A 15000-nucleotide genomic window follows, 5' to 3' on the forward strand; every position below is an offset into this window, starting at 1 on the left:
AGGTACGAGTCTCTCTGATCTTTCACAGCAGATATGTTTGTGCTGCAGGTGCTGAGGCTGCAGGAGTGCAGGTAGGACTCACACAAAGGTAGGAGTCTGTAGATCAGGTGCTTCTGTTTGGGGACTAGTTTTCTGAAGGTAACATCAGAGCTGATCGAAGAGACAGTCTTCTTCTTTTATTTACGTGACCATGTGAATAAACGGAGAGAAGTGTGATTTATTTACTTCGTAGGATATGATGAAAGATGCATGTGATCAGCTTTGCCCAAAATACAGGATTTAAGAAGCAGGTTGGCAGGTTGAGCTGCACATGCTTGAAGTTACACAACATCCTTATGGTACCGTCCTGCCAGGATAACACAGCTCAGAGTCAGAGGTGATGCCTGTCGGCACCGCGCCAAGCACCATTAAGCCTAAAGCCGGTCCTCCTCTGGGACTTCAACTGGAGTTGGGAGTTTGTTTAAACTGGTCATGTTTAGTCTGTGTTCACTCGCCGCAGGACGTCCTCTGGTTATCTCCATGGTGACGGCCCGGCTTGATGAAGAAACTCAGGAATTTGGCGAGGACTATGATGACATCACTGCTGATGTCATCACCGAGCATGACTTCTGATCTACAGCGAGCGCTGGCGCTGCATTCAGACTGCAAACATGATAGACCTGCTCCTGCTGCATGTGACCAGGTCCTCACAGATCTCAGGTGTTGAATGAGTTGAAGGATGTTTTTATCTTATTCTGATATTTGCTTTGCTGTTAGATTTGTTATGCTTAATGTAAAATATGTTGATCTGTGTCGTCTTTAATATTCTGAATGCTGTAATAAAGTTTTCATACTTTGGGATAAACAGTCTGAGTTCTGTTCTCTCGCTGTGACTTTGTGTTGCTGCAGTGTTTGTGTGAGCTGTTTCACATCAGGGAGAGTTTGAGCCTCACATTGAGCAACCGTAACACATCTGCCTCTCCAGTTCAGAGTTACAGGGAGGCTGTAGCATGTCCAAGCTACAGGCTGAGAGGCAGGCTTCACCCTGGACATTAACAACTACTCAGACTGGCTGATTTACATAAAATCCACCAACCAGCCAAGAAAACCTCCATTAAGTTAGCTGGACTCGGTGGTTTTGAATGATTTTACATATTTGACCATGATTAGACATCTGAAAACTTAGATCACAACTACCAAAGCTCAGGTCACATTGAGAGAAACCCTCCAAGGAACCATGATCCACGTTTACATGGAAATAAAATCCAACTGTCCCACAATTCCTAGTTTTGCCCTTCGGGACCCCTGAGAGGGGGCTCTGTGGGCACTCCATGGTGAGCTCGCTCACAGGAACCCCATGTGGGGTGGGTTAGGCTAGCCTTTGTGGGCCCCACAGCAGTTATGCCCTTGTGGGTCCCTGTGGCAGGAATGCCCACTTTGGACTTTGTTATTGTTAATCTCTGGCTGTCTTCCACAGCACGTCTTTGTCTCGTCTTCCTCCCCTCGGCCCAGCCGGTCTCTCAGATGCCCCGCCCCTCCCTGAGCCTGGTGCTGCTGGAGGTTTCTTCCTGTTACAGACGAGTGTTTCCTTCATCTGATTGTTGGGTTCTCTGTATTGTTGGAAGATCTTTACCTTAAAACATTAAGCACCTGTTGTTGTGATTTGGCACTTTATAAATAAAACTGAATAATGGCTGCTCACAGAGAACCCTGAGTGGACGCCTGTGGGTCAGCCCATGTGGGCCCACAGCGCCTCCATCATGGTTTTCTGTGGACATCACAGCGAGGAAACTCAGAGACCCCAGAGGGCAAAACTGCTGTCAGCCCTGTGTGGCCACACCCACTCACACAGCTGCACAGTTCACGCACACCTGCCCACTGTGGGCCTGCATGCACATGTACGCGGGCACATCGTTTTTAACAAGGAGACAACGAACAGGGCAATGTGACTCATGTGGAGAGGAAACATGTTTTATCACAGCGCTGCAGAGTGTGGTGGTTCACACGGTGGATCATGAAGCAAAGGTTTGCTGGTTGAAGCTTGAGAAGAATCATCAGTCCTGTTTCATCAGGAAGGGCCTGTGGTGCAAACAGCTGTCACGTGGTGACCCGTCTGCAAAGTAGCTTTGTTTTCAGCAACACTTTGGTCCACACAGACCAGCTGGTGACAGCAATGTACCGTGGGGCACATGTAGGACAGCCCACACCTAGACTGTGGCCATACTGTGGGTACGCTGCAGGCCCACACTGAGTCTGCATTAATCAGCAGCTGGCTGTGGACAGGCTGTGTGCTGGTGTGAGCCTCATGCTGTGGCTGAACTGCTCAGTGATCCCACGTCCCTCTTTGGTTTGTGTTCTCACTGATGAGCTTTTGTGTAGTTTGCCTTTCCTGACTCTTCTGTTCCTGTTATATCTGCATGTATTATTGTCGGGTCTACGAGATAAAGCACCCTGAGGCGACTGCTGTTGTGATTTGGTGCTGTGCAAATGAAACTGAATTGAATTTATATCTTCTCAGGTTCTCTATTATGTCTGACTCGTTACTGTTACACGAACACACTGACCACAGCGGTTGAACTCCGACCCTCGAGGCCTGGACACCCCTCGTTATCTGTGACAACACAGCATCATAATTTGACGCTCTGTACACTGAGCCCTTATTAGAAAGGAAGTGGTCGGACTGAGGGTGTCACTGTGTTGCTCAAACTCGCATTCATTCGTGACGCAGACGTCATGAAGAGTCCATCAGTGTATCTGCTCCTCGGTAAGTCAAACAAAGAGCTCCGACACTCCTTTGTTCAACTCTTAAATTCCAAAAACATGACTTTAGCTTCATAAATGTGCTGCTGGCTGCATATTTGTGCACATTTATCACCGCTGCCAGTAAATGACTGTAAATGACTTTGTGTGTGTCCTTAAAAGGGAAACACTCAGAGGTTTTCTTAATAAATCACACTTCAATTATGTTTTCTTTTTAAAATTATTTAAAGCTTCTATCCAAATCAAAACAGCACGTACAGCTTTGTCCTTAGTGTTACCAGCGTGTGACCTCACAATGCTCTGATGGCAAAGTTTATACAGGAAGTCAAACAGTGTTTCTGTGCTCTGGATTCACACTGATTAAACCTCTCAGCATGTCGTTTACATCCAACTCTGTCTCTGCGCACACGTGTGAGTGTAACGTGTGTTACACAGGCTTTGTGGTACCTGGTTTGTGTTTGTCTGTCAGGTGTTGGCTTCACAGACTGAAGGATTTTCAGTAAATCACACAGATGCTTGTAATTATCCAGATGTTGCTGTTGCTCTGCGTAGGTCGAAGTTGCAGCAGAGCTCACCAGGAAGAGGAAGTAATGTAAAAATAATCACAGATAAAAGCTACAAACAGCAATGGGGTGATACAGAGACGTCCAGCTCTGCAGAGCTCTCCTGGAATATCTGAATCTCCACCTGACCTCAAACCCTTCATGTGAAACTGGTTAGTTCTCTCGGAGCTGGAGATAGTGGGCGGGGCTTCTTCTCACCGTGGATTCATCTTTATCACATCGGGAGAGGCTGTCACTCACACATGCTGACCAAAATGCTGCACAGAAGCAAAGCTATCAGCAGAGAATCAAAGCAAAACAAAGAGTTTAATAATGATAAAGATAAAAGACACAAACAGTGTTAATATAAGCAGAAACAAAGTAACAATGACAAAGAAATACAGATAAAATAATGAGAGGTGTGCTGGGAAAACGCGAGCGCACGTCAGTTAGAAGATTTTGAGAAGAGTTTTCCAGCTGGGATTTGAAGACTGTGGGTGAGGAAGACAAACTGATGGGAAGAGGGAAATGACTCCAGAGATACGGAACGCCCAGCCAGCAGCACGAGCCAATCAGCAGTCTGGAATAGCTGAAAACTGCTGATCAGCAAACATGAGTGCGCAGTTTGTGAGAGACAGGACTGTAAAGGAGATTTAAGCTATGTCACCAAGGACCCGGGATCTGAAGGACACTCAGCAGGGCAGCCCACACCTGTGGCACCACTGTGGATGTGCTGCAGGCCGACAGTGGGTCCCACTGTGGATCCCTCTCTGTTTAGCGTGGGCTGCGCACAGTGGGGCGTATCAGGACCCCACAGCACAGGCCTCAGATGTGCTCTGGGCGATGTTTAGTCATTTCCAATACAATGCATGCAAAAGATTGCACAAACTTCCTTCAGTGACCTCTGACCTTCAGTGACCTCTGACCTCCTGTTGCAGGTGCGTGTGTGCTGCTGCTGTCTGCACTGACTGTTTCTGCAGGTGAGTCGATGGAAGTGAAAACAATCAGTGAGACTCCAACAAGAACACAAATACACTTACTGTGTGTGTGTGTGTGTGTGTGTGTGTGTGTGTGTGTGTGTGTGTGTGTGTGTGTGTGTGTCTGTGTGTGTGTGTGTGTGTGTGTGTGTGTCTGTGTGTGCCTTACCTCTTCCAGTCCTCGCCTGCCTGCCTCCATTCCTGCCGTTACAGGCTTTCCTCCACTTAGTGGTCATCATTCCGTACTTTGTCTCCACCTACCTGATGGTGTCGATCTACAAAGCAGTCCTGCCAGGTATAATCTCCGTGACGCTGTGTAGCACAGCCTGGGCTGTAATTGTCCTGTAATTAATAGAATTTAAATGAATTTCATTCGAAATTCCAAAACACACAAACACTTAAAATCAGGTTTTACAGCAAGCAAAGAAATCATTTCATTCTAACTACCTTTAATTACTGCGTAAGTAAGTTAAAGTACTGCCTCATATTCTGGTAATGCAAAAATCAAACAATGTTTTCCATCTTACATCATAAGTATGCTGCACTTTGGGCCCATGTCGTATTATTAAGTCGCTTAACTTTTACATCATTATTTAATATTTATGATGTTGACACGCATGATGGTTTTTCTGATAATAGATTGTCCTTTTTTACTTAAGCACTTCTTATGCATAATTGAAATCACTTACACAGTGTTTAAGTTTTTTTAGTTTTATTATTTATTATTATTGTTTCCTGTAAAACCTGACATGTTAGTATTTGCAGTGTACCTACTTTAAGGACCTGTAAGTGAATATAATTACATTGTGATTCTAATAAACTACATTGCTGCTCCATTTAATTAGAGGATCCTACGCTGTATTATAAAGTGCTACTGAAACGTCTCAGCTGAGTCACATGACCTGCTGGGGTCTTTACTGTCATTTTCACTGGTTCCCATTACACCGACAGAACGCTCACTGGCCATTTGCATGGATATGGCGACGCTTGAAAGAGGGAATGAAGAGGGATGCAATGAAGACTATGATGACATTGATGCTGACGTCACCACGACTTTCTGAGACTGCAGAGACTTCTGTCTGCATTTGGTTGATTTGGTGACTTCTTATATTATTATTGAAGATATGTTAAGCTCTGGTTGTTGCTATTATTAGTTAGATTTGAGTTGTAAATTCATTGTTTATGTTAAGTTCATTTAGTTATTAGCTCTTATGTTGCTCATTTTTTGTTCTTCGATCCCTTTGTGTCTTCACCCTCTGTACATGTGTCATGTTAAGTTCGTGTTGTTCTGTTTCATCTTTATGTTGAAAGTCTTGTTTCTATGATAATCATGCTTAGTGCTAATTTCCTCTGTGGTGCCATTATGTTTATTTGGGTCAGCTGCTTCCCCATGTGTCTCCACTTCCCCTGATCACCTCCTGTGTGTATCTAGTCTGTGTGTTTTCTTTCAGTCTTTGTCGAATAGTCTGTGTTGCCTCCCTCCATGTTCACATTCATAGTCAGAGTTGTCATATTCATTTCATAGTTCTTCAGTCTTGTTGTCTCAGTTGTTTTAGTTTTCCCAGTTTAGGTTTTCAGTTAGCTCGCGCCCCCGTTTGCCTTCGTTTGAGTTGTATTCATGTTATCAGCCACATTAAAGGCTCGTTTGTTTGCAACTCAGTTTCATCTCCCTCTCTGTCTGCTTTTCGGTCTGCACCTAAAACACACCGTCACTGCAGGTTTCGTGCCAGCTGTTCAGGTGATGCTGTTTATTCCAGTTTACACACATCTTTTTAAAACAAAGACGTGGCCACTGTGACATCAGCTGCTTGTTTCTGGACCTCTGAATCTTCAGCTCACTGATGGCTGCCATCATGGCTCATGGTCATCAGCCTCAGGTCAGCCTTCATCCACTGGTTTGTTTCTGGGCATAAATATTATTGCCTTTTCTCCCTCAGCATGAATTTTCCAGCATGATCTCATGTCCACAAACATGTAAAGTGTCCTGGTGCTGTCAGGAATCTGGACTGTAAATAAAAGATGAAGCTGCCCACATTTTAAATCAAACCGCTCACAGCTCAGCAGAAAACGGCTCACGGAGCGCAGAGATCAGCTGAGCAGGAGGCTCGTTTCCTCAAAGACCAGACGAGTCGCCCCCTGCTGGACATTAGAATAAACTCCTCATTACATCATTACAAATTATGATCTGTTGACACATTCAGGACATTTTTTCACACATTAAAATCATGAATGTCTTACATTCTCACCGGACGTTATTTCCATCAGAGTGAATCGGGATCTGCGTCGGTCCATGGGTGTCGAGGTCACAAGGTCAGTACTGCGGTGTGAGCGTGTGCAGGTGTGACAGTAGGTTCAGCCTTCTCAGTGATCGGCTTCCTTCCTCTTTTCTTCTTTACGATGTTATTATTATAGCTCAGTTAAAGTCATACAGCTATAATTCTGTTATTGCGGCTTAATGTCTGAATGTGGTTGTTATGGAAACATCACTGCAGGCACTTGTCTTTAGTGACACTTGGTAAGAAACATGTGGTATTTCTTTACTGTGGGACGGCTGTAAAGAGGAAGTGATGCAGCTGAACTAGTCTGTGTGTTTAGATCTCAGCCGTCGTTCACACAGCATGAAGACCCCGTCAGTGTCCCTGCTCCTCGGTGAGTCCACACTTATCCAGCTCTGTGCACCCACAGCGTCCACACACCTGAACTTCACTTTAAACCTGCTCCAGGTTGAATTATTACGGCACTCTGAGCTGTGCTGTTAGAAAGAGGAACAGTGAAGAACAGGAAGGTTAGTGTCTCGTCTTCGTGCCCTTGTGAACTTTTTCACAGATCTAAATTCAGTTTTTCTGAAGTTGAACAGGAACAGAGACACTATCAAACTCACATCAGCAGACAGAAATAAACTTTATTTATAACTGAGTATGACTCATTTCTAAAAGCTTCATGTTTCTGATAGTCAAGGTGTCTGTGCTCTGACCGCAGCTTAGCTGTTTGTTAGGACTGATGTGGAGTCACATCTGGGATCGGCTCTTATTGTTTGCACGATGATGGACAGGCTGACAGCAGGGAGCAGGTGGAGGTATGCACAGGAGAGAAGTGTGTGAATGAGAGGGAGACAGGTGGACATGAAGGAAAGGGAGGCAGTGAAGGTGGAGGGTTCAAATACCGTGGGTCAACCCTTCAAAGCGACGGATGGTGCAGGGAGGGTGGAGACGAGTGTCAGGGGTGATTTGTCTCACACACATACACACACACACACACACACTTAGTATGTGTGAACAGCGCCCTGCTGCACTTCCTCTCTCTATGTCAACACTCACATATCAGCACTGCTTCATCATCATTACACTGATTATAATTATACAAGATTATAGTATAGGATTATTAAGATTAAGATTATTGTATAGGATTATTAAGATTAAGATTATAGTATAAAACTATTAAGATTAAGATTATAGTATAAAACTATTAAGATTAAGATTATAGTATAGGATTATTAAGATTAAGATTATAGTATAGGATTATTAAGATTAAGATTATTGTATAAAACTATTAAGATTAAGATTATAGTATAAAACTATTAAGATTAAGATTATAGTATAAAACTATTAAGATTAAGATTATAGTATAAAACTATTAAGATTAAGATTATAGTATAGGATTATTAAGATTAAGATTATAGTATAAAACTATTAAGATTAAGATTATAGTATAAAACTATTAAGATTAAGATTATAGTATAAAACTATTAAGATTAAGATTATAGTATAGTACCCCGCCGTGACAGTTGATGTCCACCAACAGCAAATCATCCAAAGGGGTAACCCTAACCATGGTGGTTACTCAGGATCATCTCTTTATAAACCCTTCAGCCCTTCAGTTTCTGACTTATTGAAGACAACTGCAGCTGGGAAATTTGGATAAACCCGTCTCACACATGGTCAATAAAAAGTATAAAGAGATCAGAACTGCCTTTAAATGGTAAATGGCCTGTATTTGTAAAGTGCTTTTCTAGTCCCTATCAGTGTTGGTCAAGTTACTTGAAAAAAGTAATCAGTAACTAATTACTGATTACTTCCCCCAAAAAGTAATCCCGTTACTTATTTTGAAAAGTAATTAATTACTTAGTTACTTAGTTACTTTTTAAAAACACGATTTACAACCTGAAGAGGTGATAAAGTGAAAGATCTTTCAGCCCAATTCTACTTTTTCTGCATAATCCATCATACAAAATGTAATCAAATGGAAAAGTCTCTTCTTTTAACTTGTTTTATCAGTTTTAATCTTTTAACTTTATGCATCAAGCAAAAATGTAATTATATGCAACATTCACTGACTGGAAGAAATTAGTTTAACATTTAAACCTATTTTCTGCACATTCCAGCACATAAAATATTTTTTTGTGTTTACACTCACTCTTTCAAATAGATGCAAGTAAAACACCTTCCGATTACAAGGCGAACTCCCAACTCTAGAGCCACAATTTATTGTGTTCATTTGTTTAAATAAAACATGTCTGCCTGATTGACAGCCAGCACAGCGGGGAAGTAGGAAGTAAGTCAATGCTTTGTTTATGTGACACTTCACAAACCTCATTTTTCGATGACCTAATTATAAGCTGATACTTCAAAACCCAAACAAGGAGCACTGAAAGGTTAAAGAGCTGAGAGCAAAGAAAGCTTAAAGGTGGACGATCAACACGAGGAGGCAACAGAGCAACACAAACACCAGGAATCATTACAAACAGTTTCAGAAACACAAATCAGTTAATACAGGTCACAGACATCTGCAGGGAAGGAGGCTATGTGAATGTATTCATTTGAAGCATGTGCAGAACCTGAAACCAGAGCTACCAGGGTCAGAGGGGAAACCTGACAGCAGACTCTCACTGAACTGTGAATGTAGTTATCAGATTTAACTAAGAGGGAAGATGTGAAGAAGTATTGAGGCTTAGGACAGGATAACATGAGGTGGATGCTCTTTAATGAAGCCCACAAACCTTTTCACAGCACTGTGATAGAGAGTTTACGAGCACCGAGCCGAGAGCTGGCTGCACAAGAGTTTGATTTAGAAGAAGAAACACATCCTTCATTTCTGTATAAGCAGCATGTTTGTAAATGTTTAACATTCTGAGCCAGGAAAGAAAGTCTGCTCTCACATCAAATATACTCGGCGCTTTATCACTCCACAGAGTCAGTGTAAAGTTTCAAATACAGGAAAGGCAGAAGTGGACAATATCATGATTTACAAGTCTGTGATTGTAAAGTAAACAAGTCTCTACGTATGAAGCAAACAGCAGTGCACTAAAGACAGATTTGAGTATATTAGCAGTTATTTATGCACACAACACTGCACACACGCCCTGGGAACCTTCGGATAACATTTTAAAGGTCCCAGTTTGGACTGTTGAGGTTCTTTTCTTCTTGGATGCGTTGGTCTCTTTGGTAGATGCAGCAGGGTGAACGTTGTGTGGCTGCAGGGTTTTGTCTTGTAGCATCTCTCACCGATATCGGTGGTGCTACAGAACTTTGTCTCTGCTCACCTCAAACCACTTTATGGCTCTGTTTAATATACTCTCCATTCACTGACTGTATATTATTGCTGCCTGTAATCCCAACAGTAAAGTTCACATAAGCTTTGGCTCCATCACAAAGAGTGATGTAGCCAGCATCACTGCACTGCTCATTGGCCAGTTGGCACATCCAAAATAACCCTCATAGGACCACAATTTCTAAATATCACTCTCTGTTTTATGCTTTTCAAACTAGTGACTGAGACCAATCCATAGATCTAGACACACTCTTTTTGCCCCCCAGTGGCCATTATAAAGAACACAGTTTTATGGCACTTCACATCTTTTATACGGACCATTTCAGTTGAAACGGTTCAGGTATTTGGTTCCTTCTGGTTCCTGCTTCCTTAGAGGTGCTCCAAGCACACCCAATTGGGAAGAAACCCCAGCTTAGACCCAGAACATGATGGAGAGACTGTATTTCTTCTTTGGCCCAAGAGTGCCTCAAGATCACACCAGGAGGAACTGGAAAGTGTAGCCGGGAAGGATGTCATCGAGAAAGATATCCTGCTTAGCTTACTGCCACCATGACCTGACTTTGGATAAGCCAAGATAATGACAGGACAGCATAAAACTCCCCTTGTGTAAGCTTTCAGTTCATGGATGACCATAAATTAGGATCACTTAGCAGTCTTTGTGGCAGAAGGCTAACGTGTCTACTGAATGTGCAGCTGATTGTTTGAGCCAGATTGCCTTCTTATTAATATTTATCTAGCTAGCATTTTGCTTCAGCAAACACAGACCGTTAGCAAACAGTTGCACTCTAACAGTTTCCTGCTGCCCGCATTTCATCCTCAATGTGACCCAAAGCCATTCACAAAAACAAAAACGTCTAGCACCGACAGATTTGTAGGTGGTTTGACTTTGGCCCCTCCTTCTTTTGGATCCCTTAGATAAGGGGTGGAGTTAGGCTGAGTCAGTGAAAGCAGCTAAACTGATTTTTAACATCTCTCTGTCTTCAAGTATTACATGTGTCGAACAGATGTTCTTCAAATCTACATGATTCAACACACACATGCATACACACACACACCTACACACACTCACCGGCTCTGTGAGTGTTTTTGCTCTTTTCAACTCCTTTTGTCCAACAGGTCATTAAACACACCGCACACACACACACCCAGGCCAACAATAACATGTATAAACCAAATCCAGCATATTTTTATGGGTGTGTGTGGGCTGGTGTTGGTATCTGTGTGAGTACCTTTCTCCTGTTTAGCAGATCTGTAGTTTTTAGTGGCTTTAGTTGTGGTTTTTGAGAGTGTAAAAGGGATTATGTTTGTGCTCTCAGCTGAACTACATTTATATTCAGACTTTGACTTTTTAGTTAACTTATATGAAACACCTGTGTGTCCCCAAACACATCATCTCTGGCTGAATGGCCCAGGAAAGCATTAAACAAACCATGGTCCTCACACTGATAGAAAGGCAGGGACATGGGTAAGTGTGTGTGACTTATGGAATTTCCCTGTGGTGTGTGCGCTCATAAATACTGTGCCAAGAACACACATGCACACACACACACACACACATAAATACACACACACATTTCCCGCCTGAACAGGCCAATCAGAGGAGCCAAAATTAACTCTGACCTTTGACCCCCTCTGCTCTACTCAGACGGAAAAACATTAAAGGGCCGTTCCACTTAAACCCAAGCATTTGACCTCAACATCCACATTGTTTGAGTGCAGGCGGTCCTCCAGAGTGAGGTTAGACATTTAAATTCCTGCACAGAGTCCTGCAGCAAGGCATTCAGTCTCTACACCGAGCCTTTAGAGTCAGAGTTTCTGTTTAGATTACATCAACTTAGAACAAGAAGCTTTGGTATTTATTCTATTGATTAATAAAGTATAATAAAGTGTATAATGTGTCAGATGGAAGGAAGGAAATATGAACTTTAATGATAACTGTATTTTTATAGCATCCTTATTTCACTTTACCCCTGAATAGCTGCAAGTTTCTACTCCTGTTCTATACACTGTGTGCATAAAAACATTCTTGTGCACACTATATTTTAACATATTTGAACCATTTCAGCATTTAACATTGACAGATATGTATCAAATATTGAAATCTTTAGTTATTACAAAGTATTTATAAATAAATAATCCATCTCTCCATTCTCTTCCCCTTATTCTCTTCAGGGTTGCGGTTGGAGCCCATCCCAGCTGTCTTAGGGCGAGAGGCAGGGTACATCCTGGACAGGTCGCAGGGATAACACATAGACACAAACAACCATTCGCACTCACATTCATACCTATGGGCAATTTAGAGTACCACCCTAAATAAATAATATTTCATTTAACTGTTTGTGATATTTTTCATTTCCACCTCATGTCAGCTCAAACTCTCTGTAGTGAATGTTTTCCCCGGTTTATCCCAGCTGTCATTATTCAGTAAGCTCCTGTTGGCTATTGTTAACCTGTGAAAATTTTTGTTAGCTGTGGTTACACATCATTAACCTCTGTCAGCTTTTATGAATAACCATGAGGTCTGTTAGCTCCTGCTACCTGCTACTAGCCACCAATATCCACTGTTCACCTCTGTTAGCTGCATTAGCCAGCGTTAGCTGCATTAGCCAGTGTTACTGAAGATTTCTTTGAAGTGGAGGTGGCGTTGTCAGACTCAGTTAGCGAATAAACTCTTATATGATATAATAATTTAATTCAACTGTTAAACAGAGAACGTGTGAGTGAACCAGTTGGTTTGTCTCTTTTATATGGTCTGTGGATTTGAGTGTGGATGCACTTTAAAGGGATCTGAGGTTGTTATGGGCTGTAAAAGTGTTCACTAAAGACTCCAAATCAAATGTGAAAGGCAGAGGAAGCCAGTGCAGAAACCAATAAGGAGACCGAGTGAAGTTTGATTTCTGATAATGACACAGAAAGAGTGTTTAATTTAAGAGATTTTCAGATTTTGTGTGTTTAGTTGAAAAGCGCATGCCATGTGACACCAGTGAGAGCGACAATGAGGCCTTTTTAGGGTCCTGAGGTCATGTTTGAAGCAAAGGACACTGAAGGACACTTGTGAGGCTCGGGAATGAGAACGACCCGGATGGCCTGTGAGATAAACGAGGATCCAGTTTGAAAGTGTGAGTCACGGACAGCTCCTCGAGTGGACTCCCAGAATGAAAATGTTTCCCTGAACAAACACACACAGCGATTCGGTTTCTTCTACTGACAACACGCAGAATGGTCTCAGGGCTGATTTCTATCAGTGTGTTATTGTGAGGTCTATTTGAAGTGGTGGTTTCACTTCGGCTCTCTATAACAGAGACAGGAATGCGACAGGGAGACGAAACTGAAGGACGGATCAGAACAACAGAGCCTCCGGCTGCCACAAAACCTCAGCGACCACCTTTATTTAGACAGGAAACAAAGACTCTGTGAGTGTCGGTGTGTTTGTGCGCGGTTTCCTGACTCGCTCTTCCTCCGAGCCACAGACAGACAGACAGACAGACAGGACCGACTCTCTCAGGAAACAAACCGCCATACGTCAGGCAGGGTAAACACTCTGGCTCCACTCGGCTGAGCCTAAAAACAGAAACATGTGTCATCAGAATCACGCTAAAGATGCTCGAAACCCCCCAACAGTGGGAGTGGACGTGTTTCAGTCGTGAACACAAAGTAACACCGATCAGACTAAACTCAGTGCTCAGCTCTGTCGATGTTTCTCACCACATCCTCTCAGCTGTTGTTCTATGAAACCACACATTTCTTTGTCCTGCACCTTTGTTTGTCTCCGCTGGGCTCTTTGTGAAGTCCCCAGTAGACGCCAGCCAGCGTCAGGCTTAAAAACCACAACTATTTAGAGGCAGACGCTCAGGCTGAAGCTGCAGGAATTCACCTTCACTGATGTGAGAGTGAAAAAGCATAAAGATATCATGTTTACTGTGTGAGAGCTCATGAACAGACACCAGCGCTGGCTGCTGGCTGTTGAACCATCAACCCTTCAGTTAGTGGGAAACCCACAATGCCACCTGAGCCACAGCTGCAGGTACAGTGTGGATCGTGATGCCAGCGTTTGTCCTTTTAAAGCATTGTTGCCATGTTAAAGCACCATGTTTGCAGAGCAGGGTGGAGCGCTCACTGCATCCACAGACTCCATCGCACAGCTACATGCACGTCAGGGATATTTAAATATCCACATAAAATCCTGCAGGTTTTCCCATCAAGCAGAGCCTTCAGCAGCCAGTCATCTGCTTTTTCTGCTCCACAAAGACTCAGTGAAACTCCCGACCTTCTCTAAACTTCTCCATCATCTCATCAAACATCCCTGAGTAGAGCTGTTTGTCAGCATGAAGGCACACTGTTTCTCTCTGATCTTCTCCTCTTCTTCACTGAGCTTCAACAGCTCTTTCTCAGATCTTCATCATCAGCTTTCCCCTTTGTAGTTCCCACAGCTCTCACTGTCCTCCCGCTCTCTATGATGTGTTTAATAGAGTGGTTAGAAAGTGCACCGTCCTCTCTCCTGCACCGCTCTGAACCTGCACAGGTTCGTTATGTGGACCACCATTCCCCTCTTCATCCTCCGCACAGCTGCCCTCACCTCCCCCTTACTGTCCTCCATCCTCCTCTCATTAACATCATTGATCAGCTCCTCACAGTCACTCTTCAACATTAGTAAGGTATTAACACTTAATTCATCCTTTATAAACCATTACGTAACATGTCATTTATAAACGTAGACATAAATAGTTATTTTGTTTAATAAGCTCACATGTAGCATGTTTACTGACACAATGTTTTATACTTTATGACTGATTAACTATTTGTAAATAAAGTTTTACAACAAGTACAAACAGGTTGTTTAGGAGCTGTTTGTGGTTCTGAATTATTAACAGAGTTGAATCTGTTTCTTTAACACAGCTCATAATGTGCTGTCAGTGAGTGTGTTAATAAAGGTTTTATAAGTACTTGCTTCATGTTGTCGTTCATGGTTAATTCAGGCAGTTTTTAGTGTTTTGTGTGAGCTCGTCTAAACTGAGGACTGTGTATACGTGACAGTAGCGTCATAGCTAACCTGCTTCAGACTAAGTCTTGGATGCTAGTACTGCTAGTGGATCAGTGTTATTAGTAAACATACATTTAAAAAGTGAACATTTTTAATGATTTTATTTCTAAAATTTAATAAGAGAAAAAAACTTGGATAAAACTGAATTTCCTGG

At 42.7% G+C, this 15000-nt stretch overlaps 1 protein-coding gene across 1 annotated transcript in view; it reads left to right on the plus strand.

Moving 5' to 3' along the window:
- LOC309703201 (uncharacterized protein) overlaps positions 1 to 694 on the plus strand; it is a gene marked incomplete at its 5' end in the record, with an annotated part of 3818 nt that extends 3124 nt beyond the window's left edge. The window contains 2 exons of the mRNA XM_082527913.1: positions 1 to 2; positions 500 to 694. The exon at positions 1 to 2 is cut by the window's left edge and continues 1511 nt beyond it. The remainder of the gene's footprint in view (positions 3 to 499) is intronic.
- Between the last annotated feature and the right edge of the window lie 14306 nt (positions 695 to 15000).

The sequence above is a fragment of the Aulonocara stuartgranti genome, assembly GCF_965226115.1.
Source record: "Aulonocara stuartgranti genome assembly, chromosome: 3".
Taxonomy (NCBI): domain Eukaryota; kingdom Metazoa; phylum Chordata; class Actinopteri; order Cichliformes; family Cichlidae; genus Aulonocara; species Aulonocara stuartgranti.